General features: G+C 37.0%; 1 long non-coding RNA gene across 1 annotated transcript in view; it reads right to left on the minus strand.

Moving 5' to 3' along the window:
* The window catches only part of LOC309642422, a 65,420-nt gene that overhangs the window by 27,570 nt on the left and 21,473 nt on the right, over positions 1-16,377 (minus strand). The window contains exon 2 of the long non-coding RNA XR_014253186.1: positions 15,461-15,510. This is a non-coding gene — a long non-coding RNA (uncharacterized lncRNA). The remainder of the gene's footprint in view (positions 1-15,460; positions 15,511-16,377) is intronic.

Genomic DNA, 16,377 nt, shown 5'->3' on the forward strand with positions numbered 1-16,377 from the left:
CTGCATAATACTTTATCTCCAAAATTAGCATAACCATTTTATTTTGTGGGTCATGGTCTTAGGAGAGATTTGAATGAGCAGTTCTTGCTTGGGGTCTCTTATGCAGTTACAGGCAAATGTTGGCTGGACTCCAGTCATTTCATGATTCTTCTGGGCTGAACCTCCAAAATGACTCTTCCACATGGCTGGAAGCTGGAAACTTAGCTCAGCTACTGACTGAAATTCCTACCAGTGGTTTCTGTCACATGATTTTCTCAGGCTAGTCAGACTTCTTACATGGTGCTTGACTTTCCCCAGAGCAACATCTAAAGAGTCAGAATCTGCACTACCTTTTAAGGGCTTTTCTGAGCTCAAAATTATCTTTCAACACTTCAGATGCATTCTACTGGTTACAAGTGAATCATTAAGATTGACCTGTATTCAAGGAGAAGTGAACAGAGAACTCACTTCTCAATGGAATGAATGTCAAAGGTTTTTGGAAACACATTTAAAAACCCCTCATACATATTAATTTAAAATGTGATCAGTACTCTGGAGGAAAGGTAAAAGGTGCGATGAACTAGAATAACAAAGAGAACTAGTTTAGATTCAAGGTTAAGGGCATTCTTTTCAGAGAAGGTGACCTAAAACACTCCTGAATTATGAACAGGAACTACAAAAGCAAAGAGTTGGAAAAAGAGTTTTCCAGTAATGTGTGTAAAATCTGAAACAGGAAAGAGCTCCACATATTGGAGGAAGGCCAGTGTGGCAGAAATTAATGGGAGCTGGGAAAACTCCCATTAATGAGTAAAATGATGCTGCAGCCAGATCATGCAGGACTTTTTAAGATACTTAATGAGTTGATGTTATATTATAAATTCAGTGTTAAATCATTAAATGGTTTTAAATGTGGATTTTTCTTGTTTTTCTGTGAGAAGGATAGTTGGGAGTGGGTACAGAATATAAGCAGTAACAAAAACCCAGAAAATTGGAATCTCTCTTTTGTTCATCTCTCCCCTTTCCTTTCTCTTTTACTTTTAAAACATCACTACTATTATTTGTTGATCCATAAAATACATGGAGCACTATAAATGGTAGAAAAACAGGTGGTAAATATAGACCTACCCTTCTCAAATTCAAAGGTGGAAATACTAGGCCCAAAAAGATTAAAACTGCTCACTGATTTTCCTACTTTCATCTGTGAAAGAGATTGAACTACTCTCATCTGTGGAAGAGACTGAATCAGAGCTTAAGCCTCTTGACTTCTTGGGTTCCAAGTCTCATTCTCTTTATATGTTGCTACCTTTCAGTTTATTGAGAGAAGCCAATCATGAATTTCTCAGTTCAAGAATCCAACACTGTCTGTGAGATTTACATTTGTAGGAAAGAAAACATGGAATTCAGGATTGGTCAGGATAATTATTGTCATTTCCCCTTATTTTCTAAGGTATTAATTACTTTTGTCATGGCCTCTTGTATCCAGAATGCTGAACCACTGTGGCTATTAAAATGATAGAAATAATTTTACAAACCTTGAAAGTAAAACATCTCAAGATTTCCTAGAGAGACCTTCAAGATGGTGGAGGAGTAAGATGTGGAGATCACCTTCCTCCCCACAAATACATCAGAAATACATCTACATGTGGAACAACTCCTACAGAACACCTACTGAATGCTGGCAGAAGACCTCAGACTTCGCAAAAGGCAAGAAACTCCCCATGTACCTGGGTAGGGCAAAAGACAAAACAGAGACAAAAGAATAGGGACGGGACCTGCACCTCTGGGAGGGAGCTGTGAAGGAGGAAAAGTGTCCACACATTAGGAAGCCTCTTCACTGGCGGAGACAGGGGATGGGCAGGGGGTAAGCTTCAGAGACGCAGAGGAGAGCGCAGCAACAGGGGTGCAAAGGGCAAAGCGGAGAGATTCCCGCATAGAGGATCGGTGCCGACCAGCACTCACCAGCCTGAGAGGCTTGTCTGCTCACCCGCTGGGGCGGACAGGGGCTGGGAGCTGAGGCTCAGGCTTCGGAGGTCAGATTCCAGGGAGAGGACTGGGGTTGGCTGCGTGAACACAGCCTGAAGGGGGCTAGTGTTCCACAGCTAACCGGGAGGGAGCCTGGGAAAAAGTCTCGAGCTGCCGAAGAGGCAAGAGACCATTGTTTCAGGGTGCATGAGGAGAGGGGATTCAGAGCACCACCTAAATGAGCTCCAGAGACAGGCGTGAGCCGTGGCTACCAGCGCAGACCCCAGAGATGGGCATGAAATGCTAAGGCTGCTGCTGCAGCCACCAAGAAGCCTGTGTGCAACCACAGGTCACTATCCACACCTCCCCTCCTGGACGCCTGTGCAGCTGCCACTGCCAGGGTCCCGTGATCCAGGGACAACTTCCCCGGAAGAACGCACGGCACGCCTCACGCTGTTGTAACGTCACGCTGGCCTCTGCCATCGTAGTCTCGCACCGCATCTGTACCCCTCCCTCCCCCCGGTCTGAGTGAGCCAGAGCCCCTGAATCAGCTTCTACCTTAACCACGTCCTGTCTGAGCAAAGAACAGACGCCCTCAGGTGACCTACATGCAGAGGCAGGGCCAAATCCAAAGCTGAACCCCAGGAGCTGTGCGAACAAAGAAGAGAAAGGGAACTCTCTCCCAGCAGCCTCAGGAGCAGTGGATTAAATCTCCACAATCAACTTGATGTACCCTGCAGCTGTGAAATACCTGAATAGAAAATGAATCATCCCAAAATTGAGGCGGTGGACTTTGGGAGCAACTGTAGACTTGGCGTTTGCTTTCCACATCTAATTTGTTTCTGGTTTTATGTTTATCTTAGTTTAGTATTTAGAATTTATTATCATTGGTAGATTTTTTTTATTGATTTGGATGCTATCTTCCTTTTTTTTTATATATAGATATATATATTATTTTTTCCTTTTTCCCTCTTTGTGAGTGTGTATGTGGATGCTTCTTTGTGTGATTTTGTCTGTATAGCTTTGATTTTACCATTTGTCCCAGGCTTCTGTCTGTCCTTTCTCTTTTTTTCTTACTTTTTAGTTTTTTTTTTTAATAATTTTTTAATTTTTTATTTTAATAACTTTATTTTATTTTTTTCTTTCTTTCTTTCTTTCTTATTTTCTCCCTTTTCTTCTGAGCCGTGTTGTGAAAATGGTCTTGGTGCTCCAGCTGGGTGTCAGGACTGTGCCTCTGAGGTGGGAGAGCTGAGTTCAGGACATTGGTCCACCAGAGACCTCCCAGCTCCATGTAATATCAAATGGTGAAAGCTCTCCCAGAGATCTCCATATCAATGCAAAGACCTAGCTCCACTCAATGACCAGCAAGCTACAGTTCTGGCCACCCTATGCCAAACAACTAACAAGAAAGGAAAACAACCGCACCCATTAGCAGAGAGGCTGCCTAAAATCATAATAAGGTCAAAGACACCCCAAAACACACCACCGGACGCAGTCCTGCCTACCAGAAAGACAAGATCCAGCCTCATCCACCAGAACACAGGCACCAATACCCTCCACCAGGAAGCCTACACAACACACTGAAACAAACTTAGCCACTGGGGGCAGACAACAAAAACAATGCGAACTACGAACCTGCAGCCCGCAAAAAGGAGACCCCGAACACAGCACGTTAAGCAAAATGGGAAAACAGAGAAACACACAGCAGATGAAGGAGCAAGGTAAAAACCCACCAGACCAAACAAATGAAGAGGAAACAGGCAGTCTACCTGAAAAAGAATTCAGAGTAATGATAGTAAAGATGATACAAAATCTTGGAAATAGAATGGAAATAATACAAGAAACATTTAACAAGGACCTAGAAGCGCTAAAGAGCAAAAAAAAACCATGATGGGGGCTTCCCTGGTGGCGCAGTGGTTGAGAATCTGCCTGCTAATGCAGGGGACACGGGTTCGAGCCCTGGTCTGGGAAGATCCCACATGCCATGGAGCAACTGGGCCCGTGAGCCACAACTACTGAGCCTGCACATCCGGAGCCTGTGCCCCGCAACGGAAGGGGCCGCGATAGTGAAAGGCCCGTGCACTACGATGAAGAGCGGCCCCCGCACAGCGATGAAGAGTGGCACCCACTTGCCGCAACTAGAGAAAGCCCTTGCATGAAACGAAGACCCAACACAGCCAAAAATAAATAAATAAATAAAGTAGCTATTAATTAAAAAAAAAAAAAACCATGATGAACAACACAATAAATGAAATTATAAGTTCTCTAGAAGGAATCAATAGCAGAATAACTGAGGCAGAAGAACGGATAAATGACCTGGAAGATAAAATAGTGGAAATAACTACTGTAGAGCAGAATAAAGAAAAAGAAATGAAAAGAATTGAGGACAGTGTCAGAGATCTCTGGGACAACATTAAATGCACCAACATTCGAATTACAGGGGTCCCAGAAGAAGAGGAGAAAAAGAAAGGGACTGAGAAAATATTTGAAGAGATTACAGTTGAAAGCTTCCCAAATATGGGAAAGGAAATAGACAATAAAGTCCAGGAAGTGCAGAGAGTCTCATACAGGATAAATCCAAGGAGAAACATTCCAAGACACATATCAATCAAATTATCAAAAATTAAATATAAAGAAAAAATATTAAAAGCAGCAAGGGAAAAACAACAAATAACATACAAGGGAATCCCCATAAGGTTAACAGCTGATCTTTCAGCAGAAACTCTCCAAGCCAGAAGGGAGTGGCAGGACATATTTAAAGTGATGAAAGGGAAATACCTACAACCAAGATTACTCTAACCAGCAAGGATCTCATTCAGATTCGACGGAGAAATTAAAACCTTTACAGACAAGCAAAAGCTAAGAGAATTCAACACCACAAAACCAGCTTTATAACAAATGCTAAAGGAACTTCTCTAGGCAGGACACACAAGAGAAGGAAAAGACCTACAGTAACAAACCCCAAACAATTAAGAAAATGATAACAGAAACATAAATATCAATAACTACCTTAAATGTAAATGGATTAAATGCTGCAACCAAAAGACATACACTGGTTGAATGGATACAAAAACAAGACCCACAGTATAAATGCTGTCTACAAGAGACCCACTTCAGACCTCGGGACACATACAGACTGAAAGTGAGGGGATAGGAAAAGATACTCCATGCAAATGGAAATCAAAAGAAAGCTGGAGTAGCAATTCTAATATCAGGCAAAATAGACTTTAAAATAAAGACTATTACAAGGGACAAAGAAGGACACCACATAATGATCAAGGGATCAATCCAAGAAGAAGATATAAAAATTGTAAACATTTATGCACCCAACACAGGAGCACCTCAATACATAAGGCAAATGCTAACAGCCATAAAAGGGGAAATTGACAGTAACACAATCATAATAGGGGACTTTAACACCCCACTTTCACCAATGGACAGATCATCCAAAATGAAAATAAATAAGGAAACATAAGCTTTAAATGATACATTAAACAAGAGGGACTTAATTGATATTTATAGGACATTCCATTCAAAAACAACAGAATACACTTTCTTCTCAAGTGCTCATGGAACATTCTCCAGGATAGATCATATCTTGGGTCACAAATCAAGCCTTGCCAAATTTAAGAAAACTGAAATCATACCAAGTATCCTTTCCCACCATAATGCTATGAGACTAGATAACAATTACAGGGAAAAATCTGTAAAAAAATACAAACATATGGAGGCAAAACAATACACTACTAAATAACCAAGAGATCAATGAAGAAATCAAAGAGGAAATTAAAAAATACCTATAAACAAATGACAATGAAAACAAAATGACCCAAAACCTATGGGATACAGCAAAAGCAGTTCTAAGAGGGAAGTTTATAGGAATACAATCCTACCTCAAGAAACAAGAAACATCTCAAATAAACAACCTAACGTCACACCTAAAGCAATTAGAGAAAGAAGAACAAAAGAAAACCCAAAGTTAGCATAAGGAAAGAAATCATAAAGATCAGATCAGAAATAAATGAAAAGGAAATGAAGGAAACGATAGCAAAGATCAATAAAATTAAAAGCTGGTTCTTTGAGAAGATAAACAAAATTGATAAACCATTAGCCAGACTCATCAAGAAAAAAAGGGAGAAGACTCAAATAAATAGAATTAGAAATGAAAAAGAAGTAACAACTGACACTGCAGGAATACAAAGGATCATAAGAGATTAATACCAGCAACTATATGCCAATAAAATGGACAACCTGGAAGACATGGACAAATTCTTAGAAAAGCACAACCTTCTGAGACTGAACCAGGAAGAAATAGAAAATATAAAAAGACTAATCACAAACCCTGAGATTGAGACTGTGATTAAAAATCTTCCAACAAACAAAAGCCCAGGACCAGATGGCTTCACAGGCGAATTCTATCAAACATTTAGAGAAGAGCTAACACCTATCCTTCTCAAACTCTTCCAAAATGTAGCAGAGGGAGGAACACTCCCAAACACATTCTACGAGGCCACCATCACCCTGATACCAAAACCAGGCAAAGAGGTCACAAAAAAAGAAAACTACAGGTCAATATCACTGATGAACATAGATTCAAAAATCCTCAACAAAATACTAGCAAACAGAATCCAACAGCACAGTAAGAGGATCATACACCATGATCAAGTGGGATTTACCCCAGGAATGCAAGGATTCTTCAATATATGCCAATCAATCAATGTGATAAACCATGTTAACAAATTGAAGGAGAAAAAAGATATGATCATCTGAATAGATGCAGAAAAAGCTTTGGACAAAATTCAACACCCATTTATGATAAAAACCCTCCAGAAAGTAGGCATAGAGGGAAATTACCTCAACATAATAAAAGCCATATATGTGAAACCCACAGCCAACCTCGTTCTCAATGGTGAAAAACTGAAAGCATTTTCTCTAAGATCAGGAACAAGACAAGGTTGTGCACCCTCACCACTATTATTCAACATAGTTTTGGAAGTTATAGCCACAGCAATGGGAGAAGAAAAAGAAATAAAAGGAATCCAAATCAGAAAAGAAGAAGTAAAGCTGTCACTGTTTGCAGATGACATGATACTATACATAGAGCATCCTAAAGATGCTACCAGAAAACTACTAGAGCTAATCAATGAATTTGGTAAAGTTGCAGGATACAAAATTAATGCACAGAAATCTCTTGCATTCCTATACACTAATGATGAAAAATCTGAAAGAGGAATTAAGGAAACACTCCCATTTACCATTGCAACAAAAAGAGTAAAATACCTAGAAATAAACCTACCTAAGGAGGTAAAAGACCTGTGCTCAGAATACTATAAGACACTGAAGAAAGAAATTAAAGATGATACAAACAGATGGAGAGATATACCATGTTCTTGGATTGGAAGAATCAATATTGTGAAAATGACTATATTACGCAAAGCAATCTACAGTTTCAGTGCAATCCCTATCAAATTACCAATGGCATTTTCATAGAACTAGAACAAAAAATTTCACAATTTGTATGGAAACACAGAAGACCCCAAATAGCCAAAGCAATTCTGAGAAAGATAAACGGAGCTGGAGGAATCAGCTGCCCTGACTTCAGACTATCCTACAAAGTAATCAAGACAGTATAGTACTGGCACAAAAACAGAACTATAGATCAATGGAACAGGATAGAAAGCCCAGAGATAAACCCATGCACATATGGTTACCTTATCTCTGATAAAGGAGGCAAGAATATACAATGGAGAAAAGACAGCCCTTTCAATAAGTGGTGCTGGGAAAACTAGACAGCTATATGTAAAAGAATAAAATTAGAACACTCCCTAACACCATACACAAAAATAAACTCAAAATGGATTAAAGACCTAAACGTAAGGCCAGACACTATAAAACTCTTAGAAGAAAACATAGGCAGAACAGTCTATGACATAAATCACAGCAAGATCCTTTCTGACCCACCTCCTAGAGAAATGGAAATAAAAACAAAAATAAACAAGTGGGACCTAATGAAACTTAAAAGCTTTTGCACAGCAAAGAAAACCATAAACAAGATGAAAAGACAACCCTCAGAATGGGAGAAAATATTTGCAAATGAAGCAACTGACAAAGGATTAATCTCCAAAATTTACAGGCAGTTCATGCAGCTCAATATCAATAAAACAAGCAACCCAATCCAAAAATGGGCAGAAGACCTAAATAGACATTTTTCCAAAGAAGATATACAGATTGCCAACAAACACATGAAAGGATGCTCAACATCATTAATCATTAGAGAAATGCAAATCAAAACTACAATGAGGTATCACCTCACACCAGTCAGAATGGCCATCATCAAACAATCTACAAACAATAAATGCTGGAGAGGGTGTGGAGAAAAGGGAACCCTCTTGCACTGTTTGTGGGAATGTAAATTGATACCGCTACCTAGGAGAACAGTATGGAGGTTCCTTAACAATTTAAAAATAGAACTGCCATACAACCCAGCAATCCCACTACTGGGCATATACCCTGAGAAAATCATAATTCCAAAAGAGTCATGTACCACAATGTTCATTGCAGCTGCATTTACAATAGCCAGGACATGGAAGCAACCTAAGTGTCCATCGACTGATGAATGGATAAAGAAGATGTGGCACATATATACAAGGGAATATTTCTCAGCCATAAAAAGAAATGAAACTGATTTATTTGTAGTGAGGTGGATGGACCTAGAGTCTGTCATACAGACGTGAAGTCATTCAGAAAGAGAAAAAGAAATACCGTATGCTAACACATATATATGGAATCTAAAAAACAAAATGGTACTGAAGAACCTAGGGGCAGGACAGGAATAAAGACTCAGATGTAGAGAATGGACTTGAAGACAGGGGAAGGGGGAAGGGTAAGCTGGGATGAAGTGAGAGAGTGGCATTGACATATATATACTACGAAATGTAAAATAGATAGCTAGTGGGAAGCAGCCACATAGCACAGGGAGATCAGCTTGTTGCTGTGTGACCACCTACAGGGGTGGGATAGGGAGGGTGGAGATATGGGGATATATGTATATGTATAGCTGATTCACTTTCTTATAAAGCAGAATCTAACACACCATTGTAAAGCAATTAACTCCAATAAAGATGTTAAAAAAAAAAAAAAAGATTTACTAGAAGCAAAAGTAATGAAGAGTAGAGAAAAACTATGAAGAGAGAAGGTGGTTTCCTTCAGTGAAAGCGGTGAAGGCAGCATAAAATAGAGAAGGAATTGCAAATATGACGGGCATTCCTAGTTGAGGTTTATGGGCAACACAGAAATCTCAAAATGTAGAGTCAAGATGACCTAAGGAGCCCAAATGGATATCTTTCAAATCTTTTTTAAATATTAGTTTTAGATTTACAGAAAAATTGAAAACATAGCACAGAAGTAGCACCATATACTCCTTAACCAATTTCCCCTATTTTTAACATCTTGCATTAGTCTGGTATATTTGTTAAAATCAATGAACTGATATTGATACATTATTATGACTTAAAGTTGACCCTTTATTCGGATTTCCTTAATATTTAAGTAATGTCCTTCTTCTGTTCCAGGATCCCATCCACGATATTATAGTTCATTAAGTTATCATGTCTCCTTAGGCTCCTTTTGGCTGTAACAGTTTGTCAGGCTTATTTTTTATGGACTTCACAGTTTTGAGTACTACTTGTAGAATGTCCCTCTATTGGAATTTGGTGTTTCTGTTATGATTAAACTGTAGTTATGGGTTCTGAGGAAGAAGATCACAGAGAGGAAGTACCATTTTCAATACATATCAAGGATGCTTACTAGCAACCTGCCTAATAATCACTGCTGATGCTGACCCTGATCACCTGCCTAAGGCAGTGTTTGTCAGGTTTTTCTACTGTAAAGTCATTATTTTTTCTCCCTCTTTTCCTACTGTATGAATTAGAAGGAAGTAATTATGTGTAGCTTAAACTTAAGGAATTGGGAGTGATGTTCCCCCTCTCTGAGGATGAATTATCTACAGAAATTTTTTGAAATACTTATATATGGGAGATGTGACTTCTCCCCCACTTATTTATGTATTCAATAATTTATTTTTTATTGCTTTTTAAAATGCACATTTCTGATGTGTCATAAGACTATTCCACTAAAGTAATTTTAGTAAGCAATAGTTGTTATTTTCGTAGACAAACTTACATATTTTAAGAAATTTGAATTTGGGTCCATATTAAAATTTTTTCTACATTATATTATTTTTTCAAGCATGTAGAAATAATTTATTTATATCATTATGGACTCATGGGTATTTACTTTACTCTTTGGGTTATAATCCAAAACTACTTTATTTATTTTGTTGCTCAAATTGTCCTAGCTCTGGCTACTAAGACCTCCTTTAGTTTGACTCCTGTGCCCCTTTGGCACATCTAATTTCTTTTTAGCACTTTCTTACTTTTTCATACTACAAGATGCTGCAGTATCATCTAATATAGACATTGCCTCAGTCCCAGAATGAGACCTCTTTCTGAGGAGCCCTGGTTCCTTTAAATGGAGAATGGTATTGGGAACAAAGATCTGGGTATTAGCTGTGCTCATTGCTAATGGGGTGTGGTTGCTTTTAGGTCTTCTCAGCTGACTGAAAAAGAGACTATATGGATATATACTACCATCTGTATATACACATATCCATAAATACATATATATGTTTATTTATATATATGTAACATCTATATGTTAAGCTAAATATGAGTTAATACTGATTTCTCCAATTCTAATTCATACCAAATAGATCATTCTAGCTTTTTCCCCTTGCTTATCCGTAAATTCAAACTCTTAACAGTGAGAAACCTTGCCCCCACCATCAACCATCTCTTTAATTAACTGTTCAGTTGCAGTATACATGTGTACAAGTATCAGAATTGTGAAGGCATAGCCCATGGAAATCAAGTGCTGTTCCTTATGCCTTGAGTCTTACAGATTCCACTCATTTCCAAAGGTATTTAGTTCAACACCTTAGAACAACCTTCAGTACCATTGTTTCATATATTCATAAAGTACTTAGATACTTTTGTCACAGTCTGCATTTCTTTATAGAATCCCCCACAGTCCTAAATGATTGTTTGAATTTTACATACATTAAGGTTCCTTTCTACTGCTTTAAATTCTATGGGTTTTGGCAAATGCATAATGTCATGTATCCATCATTCCAGTATCATGTAGAATAGTTTCCTGCTCTAAAATCTCCCTGTGCTTCACCTATTCAACTCTCTTTTCCTCTCCCCTTCCCCAAATCCTGACAGTCAGAATTTTTTAAATGGTTCTATGGCTTTGACTTTTTCAGATTGTCATATAATTGGAATCCTACAGTATCTAGTCTTTTCAGGCCGACTTTTCTCACTTATCCATATGCATTTAAGATCCCTTTATGTCTTTTTAATTAAAAAAATATTTTTACATCTTTTTATATACTAGTATTCCAGTACATGAATGTACCACAGTTTGTTATCCATTCATCTATTGAAAGGCATCTTAGTTGTTTCCTGGTTTTGGTGACTATAAATATAGCTGCTATAAATACTCACATGCAGGTTTTTGTATGAACATAGGTTTTCAGATGAATTGGGAAAATGCAGGACAGTGGTTGCTATATCTTATGGTAACTCTATATTTAGCTCCATAGTAATCTACAAACTATCCCCCAAAGTGGCCTTCTCCATTTTGTATTACCACAAAAGGTTTGTGTTGCATCCTCACCAGCATTTGGTTTTTTTCTTCTTTTAAGCCTTTCTGAGGGTTGTGTAGTATTACCTCATTTCCGTTTTAATTTGCAATTTCCAAATGAAAATTATGTTGAGTATCTGCATTTTTTTTTTTTTTTTTTTTGCATTTTTTATTATGCTTATTTTCCATTTCTGTATCTTCTTTGGTTAAGTGGTTAGTCAGATCTTTTGGCCATTTTTAACTGAATTGTTTATTTCCCCAATTTTGTTCTTTTCCAGCAGTGTGAAATTTCAATTTGTTTTAATTCCAGGTTTTGCCTTTCCATCTAAGTTTTTGTTACTATTATTGGGAGCATTTTTACTATTATTACTTTAAACACATAATTATCTATTAGGTCAATTAAGAATAAGTAAATTAAAAGATTTAATTTTACCTTCATTTATTCTATTTTTGTATCTCTTCTTTTTTTATGTAAATGTTCTGACCACATGATTTTTTTCTCCCTAAAGAACTTCTTTCAGCATTTCTAATGGGGCAGTTCTGCTGGTAATAAATACTCTGGGTTTTTTTGTTTTGTTTTATTGTCAGAGTATTTCTTCTTCATTTTTGAAGGGTAATTTCAATGGGTACAGAACTGTAGGGTTTTTGCCCTTCAACGTTCTAATATATATTCCATTCTTCTCTCTTCTTGATTCCAAGGTTTCTGATGAGAAGTCTGATGTAATTCTTTTTATTTTTTTATTCCTGTATAGTAAGGCTTATTTTTCCTTGTATTTGGTTTTCTGCAACTTGAATATGATATGACTAATTGTAATTTTTTAAAGTGTATTAACTGGTTGGTGTGCTCTAATATTACTGGATCTGTGGTTTTGTACAACTCAACAAGTTTGGATCCAAATTCTCAACCTTTTTAATTTTCCTCCCCTATCTCCTTCTTCTATTTGGGTATTTCTACTATACATCCTTTACCATCCAAACTTGTACCATAGTTTTGGGGTATTATGTTCTGTTCTGTTTTTGTTTTGTTTTGATTTTAGATTCTTCTTCCTCAATTTTAGTTTGGGAAGTTTCTATTGACATATCTTCTCTGTCACTGATTCTTTCCTCAGCTATTTCCCGTCTAGCGAAGAGCCCATCAAAGGCATACTCCATTTCTGTTGCACTGGTTTTGATTTCTAGCCTTTCCTTTTGATTCTGTCACAGGGTTTCCATTTCTCTGTTTACATTATGCAATCTTTTTTTCATGTTGTCTACTTTTTCCATTAGAACCATATCTGAGTATGGGTCTGATGCTTGCTTTGTCTCTTCAGACTGATTTGTTTGTTCTTTCTTGCTTTTTTCCAGTGCTTTGAATACTTTTGCTGTTGTTGCTCAAACCTGGCAAGATGTATTGAGTAATAGGAACTGGGGTAAAAGGCCTATAGTGTGAGGTTTTATGTTAATCTGGCTAGGAGTTTTTCTTTGTTCACCTTTGCTGCAGTTACAATTGTCAGAGACTTCACAATTTTTATTGTTCTCGTTGTATTTGGGTTTTCCTAAGAACTCTTCCTTAAATAAAGTCTGTACCTTCCAGTTCTTTCAGCTATTTACTGTTTTTAATAGTGATGTCCTGTTTTTGTGGTGGTAAAGTACGGTGGAGTGAAATCATTCTATAATCTTACAATTAAATATTTGTCATTTAGTTGACTTTTGTCCAGGGGCTATGAAATTCACAAGGTTTTTTAGCTCTCCCCTTTCCTCTTAGGTGATAAAGGAAAGCTAGATGTTGTTAGAGTTGTGTCAATGTTCTGTCCCTTGGTAAGATAAGGTTTTAATAAAGTCTTGCCTTTGGGGAATATGCCTTTCTTATGGAAAACACTCTAGAAATATTTGTAATTTGGTCATTTTCCCTTTCTCCTGCTGAAGTCCTGAAGGGATTTTTTTTTGATTCTTCATCATGAGACTCTTGTGGGGAGCTCCTGGAGGTTAAACTCATGAAAGTGTGGGCACCCCATAATACTATGGTCCCTAGGAATTTCTCACTCTCACTGTACTCTATGCCTGGCCTCTAGCAATTCCTCACAATTACTACTTATTTCTTTCTACCAGTTTATGGCTACAATGGCTCCTGTTCCCAGCCTGATTCTCTATATATTCACCCAGCTCTCCAGATTTCAGAGTAGTTGTTTGCCCTGCAACATTTTTTTCTCTAATGGGTCTAATAAAAGGCACTGATATTCAAATTTTTCAGCTTTTTTCTTCCTGTAAGAGTAGGATTGATAACCTCCAAGTCCTTTCCATGTTGGAGCTGGTATTGGAAGTCTCAAGTATTTTTTAAAGGAAATATTTAGCATACATATACCATGCACATCTCCTCAATTGTACATAAAACTATTAGATGGTTACTTATTTTTCTTGAGGCAGAGACACAATTATCAAAGGCTCTGTATAAATTGGCCTAACTATACCACCTTATCTCACACCACTCTGCCTTACTTGCAATAATCTGGCAACTCAGATCTTTCATTTCTTCATTCATGCCATGCTTCCACAACTCAGGGCTTTTGCAAGTGCTGGCTCCTCACCTTCCAGGAATGTTCTTTCTCTCTCATACACACATAAACACACACAATTGACTATATTTTCATACTGTTTTCAGCTCCAAGCTTTGCACAGAGTATGTATTCAATTTACATATAATGACTGAATGAAAGGCATTTACAGCATTCAACGTCTGTAACAGCACAGAGGTATGAGGTGCTCAATTGCATAACTCATGTCTTTTTTTCTTTTTGATCTTTGAGATAGTTATCAGTATGCTGTCCTTAGTAGGTTTTAAAAATATATTTGTTGAATAAGTTATGTTATTGTAAATTTACATATCAAATTTATATTGATTGCCTACTCTGAGCCAAGCATTACACTAGATGTTTTATCTTCATTATCTCATTTAATATTCCTACAGTATAAACAGATATTAACTACAGATAATAAAACTGGGTTCAGGAGGTTACATAAATTGCCAAAGGTAACAGTGCTAGTAAAACAGTATTGAAACTTGCGTCTAAAAACAATTTTAACTGTATCTTATTGAGTATTGATTGCCTTATATTATAGTGAGTCTTGTATATGTCAATATGCCCCACGACATGTGAAAACTGTCAGATTAGGAACTAAGTCTTACACACATTTGGATCCACACCTCCCCTCTAAGCAAGTGCAATTCAACAGTTTTATTCTCAAACATGTGGTATAAATGTTTCCACTTTTGTTACAATTTTTTTCATTCTGGGGTATTTATAGAGCCCCTACTATGTGTCAGATGCTTATCCAGCACTAAGAATACAGCAATTACTAAAATAAATATGATCCCTACTCTCATGGAGTCTATAATCATTAGTAAGGGGCAAAAATCAAATTTTTATTAAAATAACTATAGAAAACACATATTTAGTATATAAAAAGAATGAAAAGACTATAAATAGAATTATAATTAAAAAAGAAAATAGCAATACCATTCTTCAGTGTATTGTTATTTCTAAATTGCAACTTATTTCATTTTCATGAATCTAATAAGATACTATCAGTAGAATGACTTAAGCTATATACAGTTGTGCTGGTGGATCTTTGAGATTGTTCTGAAATAAGCCAGTCAGCAATTGGATTGACAGTAAAATCCCATGGGACTTTGACAGTCACAGATACTGTGACTGAAACAGATACTGGATCTATATTTGCCTTTTCAAAAGTGAAATTTGAGATGGCTGAGACTCTGTGTATTTGCATTTTTGTAAACCCTGCAACAAGAAGGTAGAGACCAGAATGACTGATCACTTACTAACACAGCCAGAGACTCTTTATCCAGAACTCCAAGTGTCCAAGAGTAACCTAGAAAATAAAAGACAAAGACGAAACAGATTTACAGTCATTTGGGAAATTCTTTTATATTCTGAAGTAAAGAGATTTCACACAGAAGAGTAATTTGACTTCTCAAACTCATCTTAAAACAGCACATTTGGCACAAGTATGTATGAAACAGAGGAACCACTTCTTCCCATCGTATAACAGGAAGTGAGGGCTTAAGTAGATCTTTTCTGGAGTTGTATATTCTGTATGAAATGGTTATAAAGATTTCAATTGTTTCAAACTTTAACAAGCTCAGTTCAGCAGGAATCTAAATCCCTGTGAGATTAATAAGGGGCTGGAGAAGAGAAGTAGATGGGGTACAAAGAAGGTAGTGAACTAGCAGTTATAGCCTTAATGATTAACTGGGTTAATGAATGAAGTAAAAGGAAATGCATATGTGGAAGCCATTCAACCATTTAAGATCTCTACAGTGAATTAAAATTCAGAAGAAACATAATGAGCTAAGGTATATAACGTGTTTTCATAATTTATTCTATTCATTTATTACATGGAATTTCTGTAACTTTATTACATGTCAACAACTATCATGAGCATTTCATGCAACTATTACATAGCTATTATATAATTTCTGGTAGCTATTATCATTTATCCTCTAGGAATGAATCTATCCATAATATTAAGAAAATGTATCCATCTGTTCAGCTATTCTGCTGTTCACAATTCTACTTAGTGTACATGTATTTACATGGGTCCAGTCACATAAATGAGCATCCTCAGAAACAGAATGCAGAGGATAGCACTTGCCCTCTCTCTCTTACTGTTTCTCTCTACTTCCCTTCTCTTCTTCTCTCATATTCATTTTGCTAAGTTGTAAGATAACCTTATTGG

The sequence above is a fragment of the Balaenoptera physalus genome (assembly GCF_965194825.1).
Source record: "Balaenoptera physalus genome assembly, chromosome: 14".
NCBI lineage: Eukaryota > Metazoa > Chordata > Mammalia > Artiodactyla > Balaenopteridae > Balaenoptera > Balaenoptera physalus.